The sequence below is a fragment of the Anser brachyrhynchus genome (assembly GCF_964034855.1).
Source record: "Anser brachyrhynchus genome assembly, chromosome: 1".
In the NCBI taxonomy this organism is placed as follows: Eukaryota; Metazoa; Chordata; class Aves; order Anseriformes; family Anatidae; genus Anser; species Anser brachyrhynchus.
In genome coordinates, this window is record NC_137694.1 from 19,154,033 (window position 1) to 19,170,864 (window position 16,832).

The window sequence follows — 16,832 nt, forward strand, 5'->3', positions numbered from 1 at the left end:
GTTTGTATTGCAGAGCACAATGTCATATGGCATGGAAAATCCCCTTCATCAGTTCAGGTCAGATCTCCAAGATGTGCCCTCTCCCGGTTTCTTGCCCACTCCCAACCTACTTGTTGTGGAGGTGGGTAGAGTAGAGTGGGAAAATGAGAAAGCTTTGATGCCATCAAGCTCCATTCAGCAATAGCTGAAACATTGGTGTGTTATCAACACTGTCAGAGTCACAAGTTCAAAGATATGGAGAAAGATAATTCCTTTCCAGTCAGACCAAATACAATCATAATATGCTGAAAATAATTTTAGTAATAAAAAACTTTTGTGTATTCCTGTCAGCAATTAAATCAGGAACTCTTTTTTTTTTTTTTTCCTTCCTGTGAAAGACAAGAAACAATCAATGCATTTTATTAGCCAACATTACACATTATTCTGTTCAGATTGCCAGGTTTGTTGATTCACCCTTAGAATTCTGTCAGATTACATCAAATAAAATGCTGTTGAAGTGATGCTGATGCATAAATTAACTACACCAGAAAAGAGTAATAAAATATAAAAAGCTATTTGACATGTTCCTCGACAGTAAAGAAAATATTATGTGGTGATAATACTCTAATTCAACAGAAGCAGAAAACTGATCTATAAAATATTTAACCAATCTGAGTAAAACATGTCCAGTCTCACCGGTCTATGTGAAAAACTGAATTACTGCCTCCTCAAATTCATCACAAATACAAAGTATGATATTCTAATTCGAAGGTCATTTAAAAAAGGACAAGCAAGAGTTATTTCTATACGGGCAAATATTTGAACATACTACCTTGTTGTGTTTATATAAAACCGTGTTCATTGTCCTTGTGTAAGTACATTTCTCTCTGACATACAGCAAATAATTCTTTTGTTTGCTTTAAAGTGGCTGTCATAATAACAACACCACAGGGTTCTAGGCATGTTGACTAACAATTTCAAAACAGTCTAATAAATTTGGAAATATTTTTCTTTGAAACTAATAGATGTTATGAAATGACTATTCATCTTTAAAAGTTCCAGTTCATGAATTTGGCCCTTTCCCAGTTACATTTGCTTATATCTTATACATAAGGAAGTTGCACAATTTTTCATTAAGATGTGATTACAGTGAATCACTGCAGTAAGGTAAGGACTAACATGCTGATATTCCATCTGTTTCAACAAGATTTTTTTGTTTCTTTTCTTAATTTGATGAGTCATTATTTTCTGCTGCAGTTAATTAAAGCACACAGTCAATCAGAGGAATGCCTAGGTGGGTATGCAATCTCAGTTTGAAAACTATTCATTTTAAAAGAACAACAAAAATATATGATTTTGCCCCTAACCACCAGGACTTCCAACTCAGAATCTCCAATTCAGGCTGCTAGTTTCTTTACCCTGACTTAAATTAGGTTTATACTCAGGTTTAGGGATCCCTCTGGTGTAATGTCCAAGTCAGGTTTGAACTACCCAGGCAACAGTGAGAGAATGCATGGAAGGGAAAAAAAACATCATATTGGCAGTTTCCCTGAGGATATCCTGAATTTTCAAGATAAAGCTGTTTTCTTCTGTATCTTTTCAGAGCAGTCATATCAAAGCTATGCTGTGCAGCTGGGGTTTCTACCTGTGATCGTAAGAAATCTAACCCAAAAGGTAGGACTTCCCTCTGATATATCTTTGGTTGGAAAAGTTTGAGGTAGTAACTGAAAATAAAGTACTGTCTATACTGTGACATGCCTGGTATAAACGTGTGTATATATATGTGTGCGCGTGTGTGTGTGTGTGTGTGTGTTTGGGAGTGTATGTGTGTGAATGAACCTACAGACCTGAAATAGATATTTAAAATGGAGGACTCATTCTGAAAAATGAAAGCCAAGATAACCAGCTCAGTTGAATCCTATGTGCATTGACTTTTAATAATCTGATTAATTCAAGTTGTGATCTAATTCAGGGTGCAAGACAGGTAAGACAAGAATGGTGCCACATACCTAAGAGGTGATAAAATATAACCAAACAACAATTTTTGGCATTCTTTGGTGCCAGCCCTATATCCCCTGAAAGATCTGCTCGAGGAATTGTGCTAGGTATGCCCCAGTTAAGGACAATTTTGCATAACAAGCTTTTACTAGGCTTTTTACAAGCTTTTTACTCAAAAACTGTAGAGACTAGACAAATAAAACCAAATGACATCCTGAAAATGAAAACGGATTTGGTTTGACTCCATATTGAGAATCATGACGAAAAGTTGTTACGGAAAACGTATATATAGTGAACAGTTGGTTAGAATAGAATATGTACAAAGAGCATATTGGTTACCTCCGGTCAGAATATTAATGAGAAAACAGAAAACTTTCCATTTTCTGTCAGGGCACTGTAAGGGCTGGTAGCTCTCTGGAAGCTGGGCACTGGGGCCTGAGGAGAGATCAGGGCAGTGCCTCACAGACAGGGCCCATCCCACCTCCAAAAGCCAAAGGTACCCCCTAGGGAACTGCTGGTGGCACCAGGCACCTCCCTGGGGCAGGGATAGGCCAAAAACAGGCTGGGACATGGGTCTGTGGGTGGGTCTAGTTTGGTGGGGGACATGGCTGGCAGGCAGAATAAGGCTGGGAGGAGTCCAGCCTTACTGCAGCCTCGCTGGGGCAGGAGCTGACATGGGGTCATGGCACTCTAGGCAGAGACAATGAGGGAGGTTGCTAAGTGTCCTTTTCTTTGGTAGCTATTTAATACAAATCTTCAGTCCCAGGACAAAACATCAATCCCAAATTTGTAAGTATAGTGAATATTTCAAGGTGAAACAAGTAGATTAATAAAAACTAGGAGATCAGATAAGATAAAAAGAGGAAATATACCAGATATAATTTGTCTGCCATTGCTAAATCTTTGGTTTGTACCCAAAAAGGTGTCAGAGTAGCTCTGGCAAGTCATTTTCTGATCCTAGAAATGGGGAACACAAGAAGTTCACAAATTCATTATCTAAAGTAGTTATGTTGTCTTCAACCTTGTAGCTACATCACTGAATATATAAATAACTACAAGGCTATATCATTTGCAAATTCAAGGGATTTTGTCAAAATTTATGATGTTATGTGTTTTAGTTTGTTTTAAATGCAGGACAAAGTCCCTAGTAGTTTGCAAACTACTTTTTCCTTCATTGATGGAATTCTGTAATGTTGGACAGTTATTGAAGATCCCTTCTATTGGCAATAGGTCTGATTCTCCAGTGTGTTGCTCCTCCTGCAGCTAGCTTATTTGTGTTTAATTTGCAAAAGCAGAATGTTCCTAATCAGCTGTTACAGATGTGATTACAGGAGTAGAAATTCAGGAGTGGTTTTGTTGCGTTTTGTTCACTAAAACACTATGATTCCTATGAACGCTGTAGAAATGTAGACCAGAATTTATATCTAACTATTTTTCATATCTCTGAAGTGGAATTAGTGATGGAAAAAAATCGAAGAAATGTAGCTTTCCAAACCATCTTACTTATAATTTGACTTGTGCTTACTATGCTTTGTTTTAGTGGGAAAAAAAAAATGTTGCTTTCCATTGACTTTGATTAGTGTTAATTCAAATGTATTGACTTCAATGGCTTTATTCTTAATCATTTAGATGTGCTGAGTAAAAAATGAGGCTGTTGGGAATACAGTTGAAGCAGGTTAGATATTATTTAGCAATAAATTACTCTAAGTAGGTAACTTCTGCAATTTCTAGCACTTGGTAGCAGTCTGACATTAGGCCTCATCACATACTCTTTCTACATCATTAACCACAACTAGAAAATTAGAATTTCACAATAACTAAAGCACTGCTCTGAAACAGCTTTGCAGATTCTATTTCTTAGTGATTTTATTATTTTGAAATACTTTGGATGTATTTAATGGCATCTGTTTTTAAAAGACTTCAATAAACTTGTCTGAAATTTACTGTGGAGGGGAAGAAACACTAGAACATCACCTCTGGTCTGAACAGATCTAATACATACCGCAGATAAAGTTTACGATATGCAAATTTGAGATGCATGATGCTAGTGGTCAAACTCAATAACCTTAGTATTGAATACTATTTGGGGTGAACAGTGGATTTTTCTGTCCAGATGACAAACAAGATCTATGTATCGTGATAAAGAGAACAAAACATTATAGTGGCCAAGTCAGGCTAGGAGAAAGAAAAAATTCCTGTTGGATGAAAAGTAGTCTGATATCATGGTTATGATATCATTTATTGGTTATACTCCACGTGAATAATTATACATTTGGGGAAGCATTTTTCAACGTGATATAGAATTTTGTATCTGCTTCTTATCTTTCAAAGTTTAAAGATCAGAGTTTCCTAAATTTCAGTTTAAGGAGGAGTCTTCATTAAACTGGTGAAGGAATATGGCAATGAATACATTTCCCCTACTGCACTTTAACATCTACCCATCTGTAAATAAATAAATAAATAAATAAAAATTCTTCAGTGTAAAAATGCAGTTAAGAATTTTTATTATTTTGTTCATGTATTTTGTTTACAAGCTTTTAGATAAAGGGCCACAATCTGGTAGAACTGTTAAACAAGTGGCTATTATCAAATTTCATTGAAACAGTTTAAATGCATTACAGTATTGTGAAAGTGATACTGAAACAGTTGGAAGAGTGCTTTCTCCTGGTGAAGAGATAGCAAATAAATTAGATAAATGGAACTCTTACATATGCTTCTACTTATGCACAACTTTTCCTATCGAAAAAGCAAGTTAAAGTAGATTCCTTCAAAACTGCATGAAAAACAGACAAGCACCTTTTTGATTGTTTTTGTAATTCTGGTTGGTTTTTGTTTTTTCTTTTTTTTAAGTCTTCTAATCTGAGTACCTTCCAAGACTGAAATTAAAGTACAGAAGTCACCTTAACCAAACCAAAAAGAAAACTGCTGGAAATCTTGAGGCAATACTCTGCTTCAGCAGATTGTCCTGTTCTTATTTGTCCAGTAGCTAAGGCTTTGAACTCTCACAGCATTTAAACTCCTGTTGACTGGACAAAAATTTGACTGATTCAGGTATCAGAACACTGAAGGAACTGTCGAGATCTACTGCCTCTTCCTACACCTTCTAGGTGTTTGGCTATCCATGTTCAAAATCACCTCTGATTTTGCTCAGCTTTGTAACCTGGGATCAGAGTGATGTGAAAACAGGTAAGCTCTTCGAGCTTCATCTGGGGTTTCTGCATCCTTTGCTTGGGATTTGTGTTTAAGCTCAGGCCCTTGCTTTAGCTCATTGCATCTGTGCCTTTGCCTGACATTGCACTTGCTGACCCCAACCTGGATCCGCTAATTTGACTTTCTGGCCAGATCTCAGACATTCATTTTAATGATAGTCAAGGTTGTCTATCACAGGGCTGTTGGCTGCTCCTGATCATAGCCACCAATCCTCTTCTCTTCTTACATGGGTACTCTGTAATGGTGTCCCTTGCTGGCAGGGTTGTTGACCTATCTGCCTAGTGAGATTTTTAGCTCCTGGCCTCCTTTTTCTATGTAGAGCAGCTTATGCTTGCTGTTCCCTGACAATGGAAAGCTCATTTGCTGGATCAATAGTATTGTAGAACACTAAATTTAATTTAAATCTAGGTGTGAAATGATGTTCTCCTCCTCCTTCCCTCCCTCCTTCCTTCTTTCCCTCCTTCTTTCCCTTCTTTCTTCTTTCCCTTCCTGCCCCCCCCCTCCCCCCCGATCCTGGGATTGACACGGAAGTAATCTACATTGCATATTGAAAGCTCCTATATTTCAAAATACCTGGAAAATTTTCACAAACACACCTCCAATCCTCAGAGATCTTTGTTACATTTTGTCTTGGTACATTGCACCTTATATATTGTGTTCATTTGGAAGTAAAATAAACAAAGCTTCATACATGGCAGAATTACCCAGCTTAAGGGAATACGCATCTAGTCTTACAAGTATTTCTTTCTGAGCCAGCAATCGTAGGAAAAGCTTGGGAACTAAGGTTAGGTTTAAATCAATGTTTTAATTCGAGGATACCTTGCGTTTCTTCCTATTGTTACATAAATAGAGGTCATGAGAAAATTTCCATGAAACCATTGAATGGTAAATTTATTAAGACTAGAGATAAAACTTGTCTCAAATAAATGTTCAAGTTTTCATTTGTACTACATTTGTTTCTTCTCACAGTGAAGAATAAAAGTCTCTTGGTTTATTTATATGTGAAAGAATAACACTGTGTAAGATGCTCATTTGTCTCTCCTCTTGTTGCAAAAGCAGAGACCTGTTACACCTGTTAATTAAAAATATATAAAACTGGATATAGTAAATATTAATTTACTTACAAAATATTTAAATATAATTTTCCTTACGAATACAAACATACCAAAACAGTACAAATGTAGTGTGACCAACACAGAATCATAAAATCATAGAATATCCCAAGTTGGAAGGGACCCATGAGGATCATGAAGTCCAACTCCTGGCACCGCACAGGTCTGTCCAAAAGTTTAGACCATGTGACTAAGTGCACAGTCCAATCTCTTCTTAAATTCAGACAGGCTTGGTGCAGTGACTACTTCACTGGGGAGCCTGTTCCAGTGTGTGACCACCCTGTCGGTGAAGAACCTCTTCCTGATATCTAGCCTAAACTTCCCCTGCCTCAGCTTAACACCGTTCCCACAGGTCCTATCATTGGTGATAACAGAGAATAGGTCACCTGCCTCTCCACTCCCCCTCGCGAGGAAGTTGTAGACTGCGATGAGGTCCCCCCATCAGCCTCCTCTTCTCCAGGCTGAACAGGCCCAGTGACCTCAGCCGCTCCTCATACGTCTTCCCCTCTAGGCCCTTCACCATCTTCGTCGTCCTCCTCTGGACACTCTCCAACAGTTTAATGTCCTTTTTGTACTGTGGTGCCCAGAACGGAACACAGTACTTGAGGTGAGGCCGTGCCAGTGCAGAGTAGGGCAGGACAATCACTTCCCTCAACCGACTAGCAATGCCGTGCTCGATGCATCCGAGGATACGGTTGGCCCTCCTGGCTGCCAGGGCACACTGCTGGCTCATATTCAGCTTGCTGTCAACCACAACCCCCAGATCCCTCTCTGCGGGGCTGCTCTCCAGTGTCTCGTCGCCCAGTCTGTACGTATAGCCAGGGTTGCTCCGTTCCAGGTGCAGGACCTGGCACTTGCTTTTGTTAAACTTCATGTGGTTGGTGATCGATACATCTGATATAATAGGTTTATAACATCTTTTTTTAACAGCTTTAAAAATAAATAAATAAATCATTTTTTAAACATTTTTAACATCTGATATAATGGGTTTATGTGGAGAGGTTTTGGTAGGGAGTGGGCTGCAGGATGGCCTCTGTGAAGAGTCCAAAGTTGCCCCATGTCAGATAAGGGCCAGTTCCAGCTGGCTCAAAGATGGACCTACTTTTGACCAAAGCAGAGCCAGCAAGTAACCCTGTTTGCACCTCTGTAAGAACATAATTATGAAAGGAAAAAAAAAAAAAAAAAACCACAACAGCTGTGTAACAGCAGCTGGGAGAGAGGAGTGAGAACCAGCCCTGCAGACCTCCAGGCCACTGCAGAAGGAGGGCAGGAGGTGCTCCAGGCATGGATCAGAAGTTCGCCTGTGGCCTGTGGAGAGGCCCCTGGTGGAGCAGGCTGTCCCCCTGCAGCCCATGGGTCCCATGGCGGAGCAGATCTCCAAGCTGCAGCCTGTGGAGGAGCCCATGGTGGAGCAGGTGGATGTGGAGGAGTCATGGAGTAGCCCCACACAAGCAGACTCCAGGCTGGAACTGCAGTCCATGGAGAGGAGCAATGACTGTAGACAGAGATTTTTAAAGATACTAATTTGCATCCTCATTTTTCCTGTCTAGGAAACAAAGAATGAACCTGTTCATCTGATAGTCTGCTAAGCTACGTAGCAGACCAAGGTAGGTTAATGGTTTTTCAAAACACATACTAAACACAGTCCAGTCTAAATATTGTTTAGAGATGGAGATCAGATTCTCTGCTGGTTACTTTTATAAACATGTTTATAATAAATAATTAGTAATAATTAAACAGAATCATATCCTTGCTATTTTTATGGCATGCTATTAAGACCATTAACAACTTTAGAACAGCGGAAGCTTTTAATGCTCCATTGTAATGCTGTCCATAATAGTGGTGTAAGGGTATTTTGAGCAATGTACACTTGCAATGTGTTGTGACATTAAGTGTAATACTATTTATTAAATAATGACAATACATGTAAATTGATTTTTAGAATAGTATTTTACTGATTGTTTACTGACAAAATATGCATTGTCTTTTTTACTTTTAAAAACCTTTAAATATAAGATGGTCGCTTTTGACAGTTTATTTTGTTTTGATTTTGAGTTTTACTTGTTTAGAGTCTGAATAAGATATACAAGTCTTTTGGCACAATTCAGGTTGAATTTATCCACTGCTAAAACTAGTAACATTCACTGTCAGTAGGCAATATAGTTTAATCCACATTATGCACAGAAAAGATTAACTACAAAATTTTCCAGCTTTTTGGAAAAAGGTTAGTACACCCAGCAAAGACACTGTGCAGTCTTCTTCATAGTTGGTAGTTTTCTTTTGGTCAGTGTTCTGTGTTTTAGTGAATTATTTTTAAATAAATTATGATCTAGTGAATATTGCTCCTATGGGATTGTAAGGAGATTTGAGTGATTTAATAACATTTTCAATGGGAAAAAATATGTATTTATATATTGGAATTGCATTTGGCTATTGCCTTTTGTCTCTCAACAACTAAAAGTAGCAATAATTAAGTCCTAGCACAGACAAAAAGCCAGATGAGTTTTAGGTGGGTGCAATGGCAAGGATTTCCAATATACTGATGATTAGATCAGCATTTCGACTGGTACAGTAAGGCTACTGATGGTTATGCAGCCTTGAGAACGGGTAAATTTTTCCGTTTATTTAAGTAGTAGAAGTTCAAATAAAAGTTGTTTTGTAAACAGCATAAATTCGCCTTAGAAAATATTTCATTTTACCTAGTATTTCTAAGAAAGCAAATAATATTATCATTTTAAATTAATTTAGTCATTATACTTCTTTACAAGACCTAAACACACAGAAATAGTACTTAGAGATGAATCTTCTATCCAAACTACAAATAAACTACAAAGTTCCATGAGAGCTATACAAAATTGCTTAACCATAAGGAGATAATACATTACAAACACTAACACTGTTTAGTTTCCATTCTGCATGGTGTGGAGGAAAGTTAACTCATTGCAAGTGGCGGGTGTTTTCTTGTTTTTGTTCTTATTTTTAGTTCATCTGTGCTCACCAGGGCTACCATACTGTAAGTTGCTTTATAATAGTTTATATATTAATGAGATCTTCTAGCTAAATAAACACGTTAAAATTATAATAATTAAAATTGAAAAAAGACAACAAAAGGTGAAACCCAGAGATAAAACTAGAAAACCTCTACTGGGTACCATTTTCAAAGCTTTCAAAGTTGATACCTGTTGAGTGAAATGTTTGACTAATCATTTTCTAAAATATTAATTGGGAAATCTATAATATGTTTAAAGATTTTTTTTCCCCTTGCATTAGATGCATGAAAGTTTTTTTATCTATTGAAAGCAAAGACTGACACCTGATATGCATTGACTGCAAAATAAATGATTAGCCTAGAATATATACTGTGTTCCTATTAGGTAACACATGACATCAAATTTATTACATTAATAATAATGTAATAATAACAATAAATTTTATTTGTAACAACAACTAAAATATACTCTTTAGGAAATATTGAAAGAGAAGTACTTTTTTCTCTGTCCCTTTCTTTTTAGTTCTTATTTTTGTGTTTCTGATGTTCCTAAATAAACTTTTAAAGGAAAGTGAATTTTGAAATAGAACTCATGACTCATTTTGTCAAGCTGATAAAAAAAAAAAAAAGTCCTTATAAATGGAAAGAAACAGCAGTAAATTATTACTTTTTTGATTGTTTGATTGCATTATGTTGTTTACATACAGTGGGTGTATAAAATAAATCTAACTGTAATAACTTTTCCTTGATAATTTGATTATAAATGTCATAATTAGAAATATGTATATGGCATACACTACCAAATTAACACTTAGCATACCAAGAAAATATGATACCTATGTACAGTTTAAGACTGTTAGAAACGTCAAATATGATTAACCATGTTTCAGATCTTAGATTTAGCATATTTATATTCTTGTCCTATAGATTTTTTATTGCGGTCAAGCTGAAATGTTAAAATGCAGCCACCTGATTTCTCAGGTCCTTTTGCCTATGCCTATCTTAAATTAAAAATAACAAAGTCAAAAACGTTTTAAATATATATATATTTATTATATATTGATCCTAAAAAGGTAAAATATTTAATGTGACCCTGTAGTTTTTCCATATTGTTCCAAAATTCAGAAATCATCATTTTGAGAGAATTTTTAAAATAATTAAAATAAAGTTCATAATTTCAAATAACAAGCTCAACAAATTTCTTGACACAACAAAATTTTGGTACCATGATGAAAATCTATCTATTTTCACATCTGCTAATTGTGGCATGGCAACCCTGATCATCATATACCTGTGTACCATCAAATCAACTAGGAGTAGTCTTCAGTATGAAATTTCTTAAGTATAAGATTCTAACTCGACGTGTTAACCAAGGTTAATTGGCACAGATGTAACACAGGTAAGTATGCACTTTCTTGGTCAAATTCAATTAAATTAACATTAAATTAGGCTGGATTTGAGATCAGAGCTAAGATTTATTTTTTTATTTTTACCATTTTAAAATTGATGTGCCTTTTTTTTTTTTCTTTTAATGACACAATGCCTCGTTATGATTACAGTAATCAAATCTTTGTCTTATTTACTAATTTATTAAATTAATTAATATCTTAATGTAAAGCTATAAAGCTAAGCAAATATTCTCTATGAAATAAGTTGTCAAAACTTTTTTTTTTTTTTTTGCTTTTCCAGAATATGTCCATTTCTTTGTCTCTGGTTTCTTACTGTATTGGTTGACTGTAAGCAGTTTTGCAGTTGCCCAATAAAAAAGAGTTATATTGAGTTTTGGTTCATCACGTACATTACATGATATGATTTCTGTTCCTTAGGAAGTTAATCCGAGAGAGGTGGAAACCAGACAAAACTAGGTTATCTTAGAAGGCAGACAAAATTGAAATGAGTCACTGTCTTGTAACTGTAGACAAAATAAATAAATAAATAAACTTTCTTGTTTCAGCTACAGTGGGCTCTTTCTTAGAAAATATTGGCCATCTTAATATTCTAGTTTATGGTACACTGATAAAATATTGTTTTATCTCAATATATTTCCAGTGGTTTTGCATTATCTTGATTACTAATATTGCATTATGTTTATGGAGACTTATGGATATGTCTGACGCTTAACCTCTCTCCCATCCCAAACATAAAGAACATAGACTCTGATCCTGAAAATAATTTAGATAACTTTGAAAAATGAGGCCTTTCTTTCCAGCAGCCTTGACAGAACTTTACAAAATGTGATGGCACTACAGTGATGTCTGTTCTCATATTAATACCCCAGTTCACTATCTGAGATTCTGGGGGTTTAATGTAAACACTGATGACAACTGCTATGGCTGCTGTACAGACACATACTCTTTTCTGCATGCATTTCTCTTTGACAGGAGAAAAATTGCTTGTACAATCCCTGATAGAGGTGGATGGTTTGAAGATGACAAAAGGCAGTATCACCATGATATGGATGTTACTGTACATTGTGTTTTCTCTATTTCTTTAGTACAGCTTATAAACCAATGGATAAACTTTACAAGGTTCCACACAGAGGTGAAAGAATTTGAAAGAGAGGACTGTTGACTCACAATGGGATAGATGAGACCAAGACAGTTACCAGAAGTGGTAGAGGAAAGGAAAAGGAAAGGAGAAGATTCAATTGGAAGTTTTGTGAAAGTATGAAACTGGAAAAGGCTACAAGGAAATATGCAGCAATGAAAGCAATAGGAAAACAGAAAAGCTGAGAATATTAGGATGATGAATGAGAGAAAAATACTTGGAGTGAGAGGGCTTGTTTCATGTTTTTCGCTGTGATAGAGTTAATTTTCTTCATAGAGACTTGTATGGTGCTGTGGTTTGGATTTTTGATGAAAATGGTGGTGATAACACACTGAGGCTTTTAGTTGTTGCTGAGCAGTGCTTACACAGAGCCAAGGACTTTTATGCTGCATGTGCTGCCCTGCCAGTGAGGAAGCTTGGGGGGGCGGGGGGAGCACAAGAAGGTGGAAGGGAACACAGCTAGGACAGCTGACCCAAAATGACGAAAGGGATACTTCATACTTGCATATGGTGTCAGGCTCAGCAATAACAGCTGGGGTAAAGAAAGAAGAAGAGGGAGGTGTTCAGAGTGATGGCGTTGTCTTCCCAAGAAACTGTTATGCATGATGTACCCTGAACACCTGCCTGCCAATGGGAACTATTAAATTAATTCCTTGTTTTGCTTTGCTTGCACATGCAGCTGTTGCTTTACCTAGTATAAAGGTGAAGACTTTATCTCATGTGTTCTTACACTTTTTCGTTTCCAGTTCTCTCCCCTATCCCACCTGGGAAGAGTGAGTGAGCGGCTCTGTGGTGCTTAGCTGCCTGCTGGGGGTAAACCACAATAGCTTGGTTAAAAAACAAAATGAAAAACAACCTGATGAGAAATCTACTTTGCTCGTTTAAGTGAAGCTGAAGACTGACCACATGCTAGTTTATGCTACAAGACAGCTCACTAGAGTTTCTGCTTTCCACTCTTTGTAATGCATCTTTCCTTGCCCTCTGCTGTGCTGGAGAGGCAGGCAAAGAAACCCCACTGTGAGTTGCAGGCTCATGCTGTGTGGACTGAAACTGCTAGTTGCTCTGAAGAAATTCAGCAATAACAGAATTTGCACTCAGTTGTTGAGTGGTCCCAAAGAACTGCCTTTTGCCTTCTTAACAGTACTGTGGTAGGACTCTGACAAGAGAAGCTGAAAAGCCTGATATTTTCCACTTTCATGAAAATGTGTGTACATGGTATTTAAAATTTTCTCTCTCTGAGTCCTAGAGCATGGAAACGAAGGATTTAGTTTCTGTGAGCATCCACGTGAATAAAACTCAGTCACTCAGATGTTCAAGATGAGCAAATACAAAAGGAATGGGAGGACGGCTGAAGGAAATATATTTCTAAAAACTCCCAGGTTTTGTTATTTTTTGTCTGTTTTGTTTTGCTTCATTATTCACCAATCTCTTGTCATTTTCAAGGAAAGGCTTTTTTTTTTTTTTTTTTTTCCCCTCTAAAGTTTGTCGCTTCATTAGTGTAGGAGGAGGCTAAGGCATGGTTACATAGCATGTTTTAGTTCTTTCCTAGTGCAACAAGAAATACATTTAATAGAATTACTAACATTTTACATTTGAACACTTTCTTTTCCCCCTCACTCCTCCCCCTGCTTTTTTTTTTTTTTTTTTTTTTTCAGTAATTGCTGTCTGAGCCTCAAAGGCTAAAAATCGTTTTTCATCTCATGCATGAAGAATTTTAGTCTGATTGATGACAGCTATGAAACCTTTCCTTAGTCACTAAGCTGCACTAATTTGCAAGCTAAAACAATATTAGCAAATTGTTAATGATCCATGAAACTGCAGCAGCAGCCTTAAATGTTATGCTCAGAACTTTCTTACAACTAAAGCAGCTTACCTAAATTCCCACAATGGACACAAAATGAGGTGACATTTACAAAACAACAACAACAAAAATAATAATTGTAGAAGTGACAGGCTTGGCTAATGCAGCACGTTAGTGTGAATAATTTGTATTGAGGGCATGTGAACAATTAACATTAAAACCTAGACCTAGTTTGGATTTAATTTTCATGTTGAGTTAAAGCTGGTGCACACATTTCCTGTCCGCATTTAATGGCTGTAATTTTCCTTTATTTCCATCAATGTATGGCTGGCTTTTAAAATGAACTGGATTCCTTAAAAAGGAAAATAGAGCCAGTTTTGGAAATACACCTATGAATATCACTTCACATGTTGCAAGCAAAGTTGTTTTGTTTTGTTTCCCTTTAATGGACCTCAAAATACTATTTGATGATTTGTTTTTGAAATGTTTTGAGAAATTCTGTTGACTGAGCAATATTCAAGCTGTTTGATGCTATCAGAGCATGTGAAGGGCTAGTTCCTATTCAACATGTCAGAGTAAAAGAAAATGTACTTTATTTTCAGCTATATATATACCAAGAACAAAAGGAGGCTGAAAAGCAGTATGGCCTTGTTTAGTAACTGTGTGGCTCATGTTAGATAGTAGAAAGTGTTTAAACAAAAGCACTGCTATTATACTGGCCACATATATGCAAGTCATAAATGTTGTGTGTATGTGTGTAAAGCAAGATACAAACCAAATTGTCAGTGTTTCATATATAAAAATCTGATGCATTATTTAAAAAAAAAAGTCATGCATTATCAAACAATTCCAAAACATAGCTAAAATATCTAATATAAAAAATAAAAAAGTAGAAATTAAAATCAGAGATAACTTTGAATGCCTCCAAGTAATTAAGAATAAAAATAAAATAGGGAGATTCTTACAAATCTAACTATAAAATCTGTTAACCAAACCTGCTATTTAATTCTATCCTTTCTACATTAATCATAGAATCATAAAATCATAGAATGGTTTGGGTTGGAATGGACCTTAAAGATCATCTAGTTCCAGCCCTCCTGTCACACCTCCCACTAGATCAGGTTGCTCAAAGCCCCATCCTGCCTGGCCTTGAACACCTCTAGGGATGGGGCTTCTTCTCTGGGCAACCTGTTCCAGTGCCTCACCACCCTCATGGTAAAGAATATCTTCTGAATATCCAATCTAAATATATCCTTGTTTAGTTTAAAACCATTACTCCGTGTTCTATCACTGCAATCCCTGACAAAGTGTCCCTTCCCAGATTTCTTGTAGGCCTCCTTTAGGTAATTGAAGGCTGCTATAAGGTCTCCCTGGTGCTTTCTCTTCTCCAGGCTGAACAACCCCAACTCCTTCAGTCTTCATAGAAGAGGTGCTCCAGCCCTTTGACCATCCTCATGGCCCTCCTCTGGACTTGCTTTAATACGTTCATATCCTTCTTATATTGGGGATCCCAGAGCTGAATGCAGTACAGCTCTCACAAGAGCAAAAATAGAGGGGGAGAATCACCTCCCCTGCCCTGCTAGCCATGCTTCTTTTAATGCAGCCCAGGATACTGTTGGCTTTCTGGGCTGCAAGTGCACCGTTGCCAGTTCATTTTGAGTTTCTCATCAGCCATCAGCCATTAGTAGAGAAGGGCTCACTAATGTCTGTTGCTCAAGGAATGCTTCTGAAACATGATGCACTATTTTATCTTAACTACATTGTATTTCATTGCATGTAGTAGTGATGTTGCTATTGTGTTCTCTCTCAGGAAATTAAAAAGGTCCAACTGAAGGACTGATGTCTCCTGCAGAGATTGTACCATTCCAGAAGGCATAGGAATCCCAAGTGAAGCGAGATGAAGCTGAGTGAGTAGAGGACAGTAAGAGTTAATGAAATATTGCATATTCATCTAGATCATGTGGGTGGGTTCTAACTGTTGAAACAAATATCTCCAATTACCACTCGGGGCTTTTTGGGCCATCTTCTTCAGTTGTAGAATGTCATGGTTATAGTAAAAGGGGTTTTTAAGACCTAGAATACAGTACATTAAACTTATTCCTCTTGTGTGATTGTCAAGTCCTGTAGCAAAATAGTTTGTTGTGGCATCAGCACAAAAAGGTATATTAACAGTGCATTTGAATTCTCTATTACTATTTTTCCTTAGTTTTTCTCTAAATCATTGGCTTATATGCCATTAGTATGGTTTGAAGTAACTATGAAATTTATTTTAATGGAGGAGAATCGTATTCTTTGTTGTATATTTTTTACTTTATGAATCTTCTTTATCAGTCTCTTCCCATCTGAAGTAATGCTGAGTGTAAGACAATGCATATATCTCCAATGTTTTCATTGCTGAAAGGAGCTCAGTTTACAGGTCATAAATTTAGACACTGTGACTGTATTTGCAGCTTTTCATTACAGTACAAGAAATAACTATGCTTTTCAGTTTAACTCATTTATTTTGATAAGAAAAGAGGGGTATTACTTTTGGAGACTTCTTCATTGCATTTATGTTTAATAAAATCCACTCTTTTAAGAGTTAACAATAAAGAAAATATTTAGAATATCTTGTCTTTCACTGCACGTGAACAAAAGTATTTTTGTTTGTTTTATGTTCAATCAGTTCCTATTTCAACCAAGTCTCTGTCCGTGTGAATGGATTATCTGATAGAGAAATTTAATAGAAATTTTTAAAGATGCAAATTAAAAGATTAAATAAATAATTCTCGAGTATTTTACAGGAAGAGAAGGAGGAAAATGTCAATCTATATCTCTCAAAATATTTTAAGTTAGTGTGGTGGATTAAAACCAATGGACAGCTAAGCACCATCATGCTGCTGTCTTACTTCTGCTCCTCAGTAGAACAGGGGGAAAAAATATGATGAAAAAAATGAATTGAGATAAAGACAGGGAGCTAACTTATCAATTACCATCATGGGCAAAAGACTCAGCCTTGGGAAATTATTATTATTTATTGCCTATTACTAACAGACTAGAGCAGTGAGGAAAAAGACAAAAAAAATATATAAAAACACCTTTACACTCATTCACCCTATTCTACATCCTCACCCAGAGCAATGCAGAGGAGCAGGGAATCAGGGTTGCGGCCAGTCCATAAAACTTTGTCATCTGCTGCTCTTTCATTTTCATTCTC

The 16,832-nt window shown here is 36.5% G+C and overlaps 1 long non-coding RNA gene across 5 annotated transcripts in view; it reads left to right on the plus strand.

Moving 5' to 3' along the window:
• Nucleotides 1-16,832, plus strand: part of LOC308181553 — a 114,348-nt gene that overhangs the window by 73,561 nt on the left and 23,955 nt on the right. Inside the window, exons 2-7 of one of the 5 annotated variants that reach the window (XR_013941500.1) lie at nt 1,583-1,653; nt 5,029-5,163; nt 7,850-7,906; nt 10,603-10,687; nt 13,082-13,214; nt 15,447-15,543. This is a non-coding gene — a long non-coding RNA (uncharacterized lncRNA). Of the gene's footprint in view, nt 1-1,582; nt 1,654-5,028; nt 5,164-7,849; nt 7,907-10,602; nt 10,688-13,075; nt 13,215-15,446; nt 15,544-16,832 lie in introns of all 5 variants that reach the window. The other 4 variants (XR_013941501.1, XR_013941502.1, XR_013941503.1 and 1 more) reach the window with 4 other exon arrangements.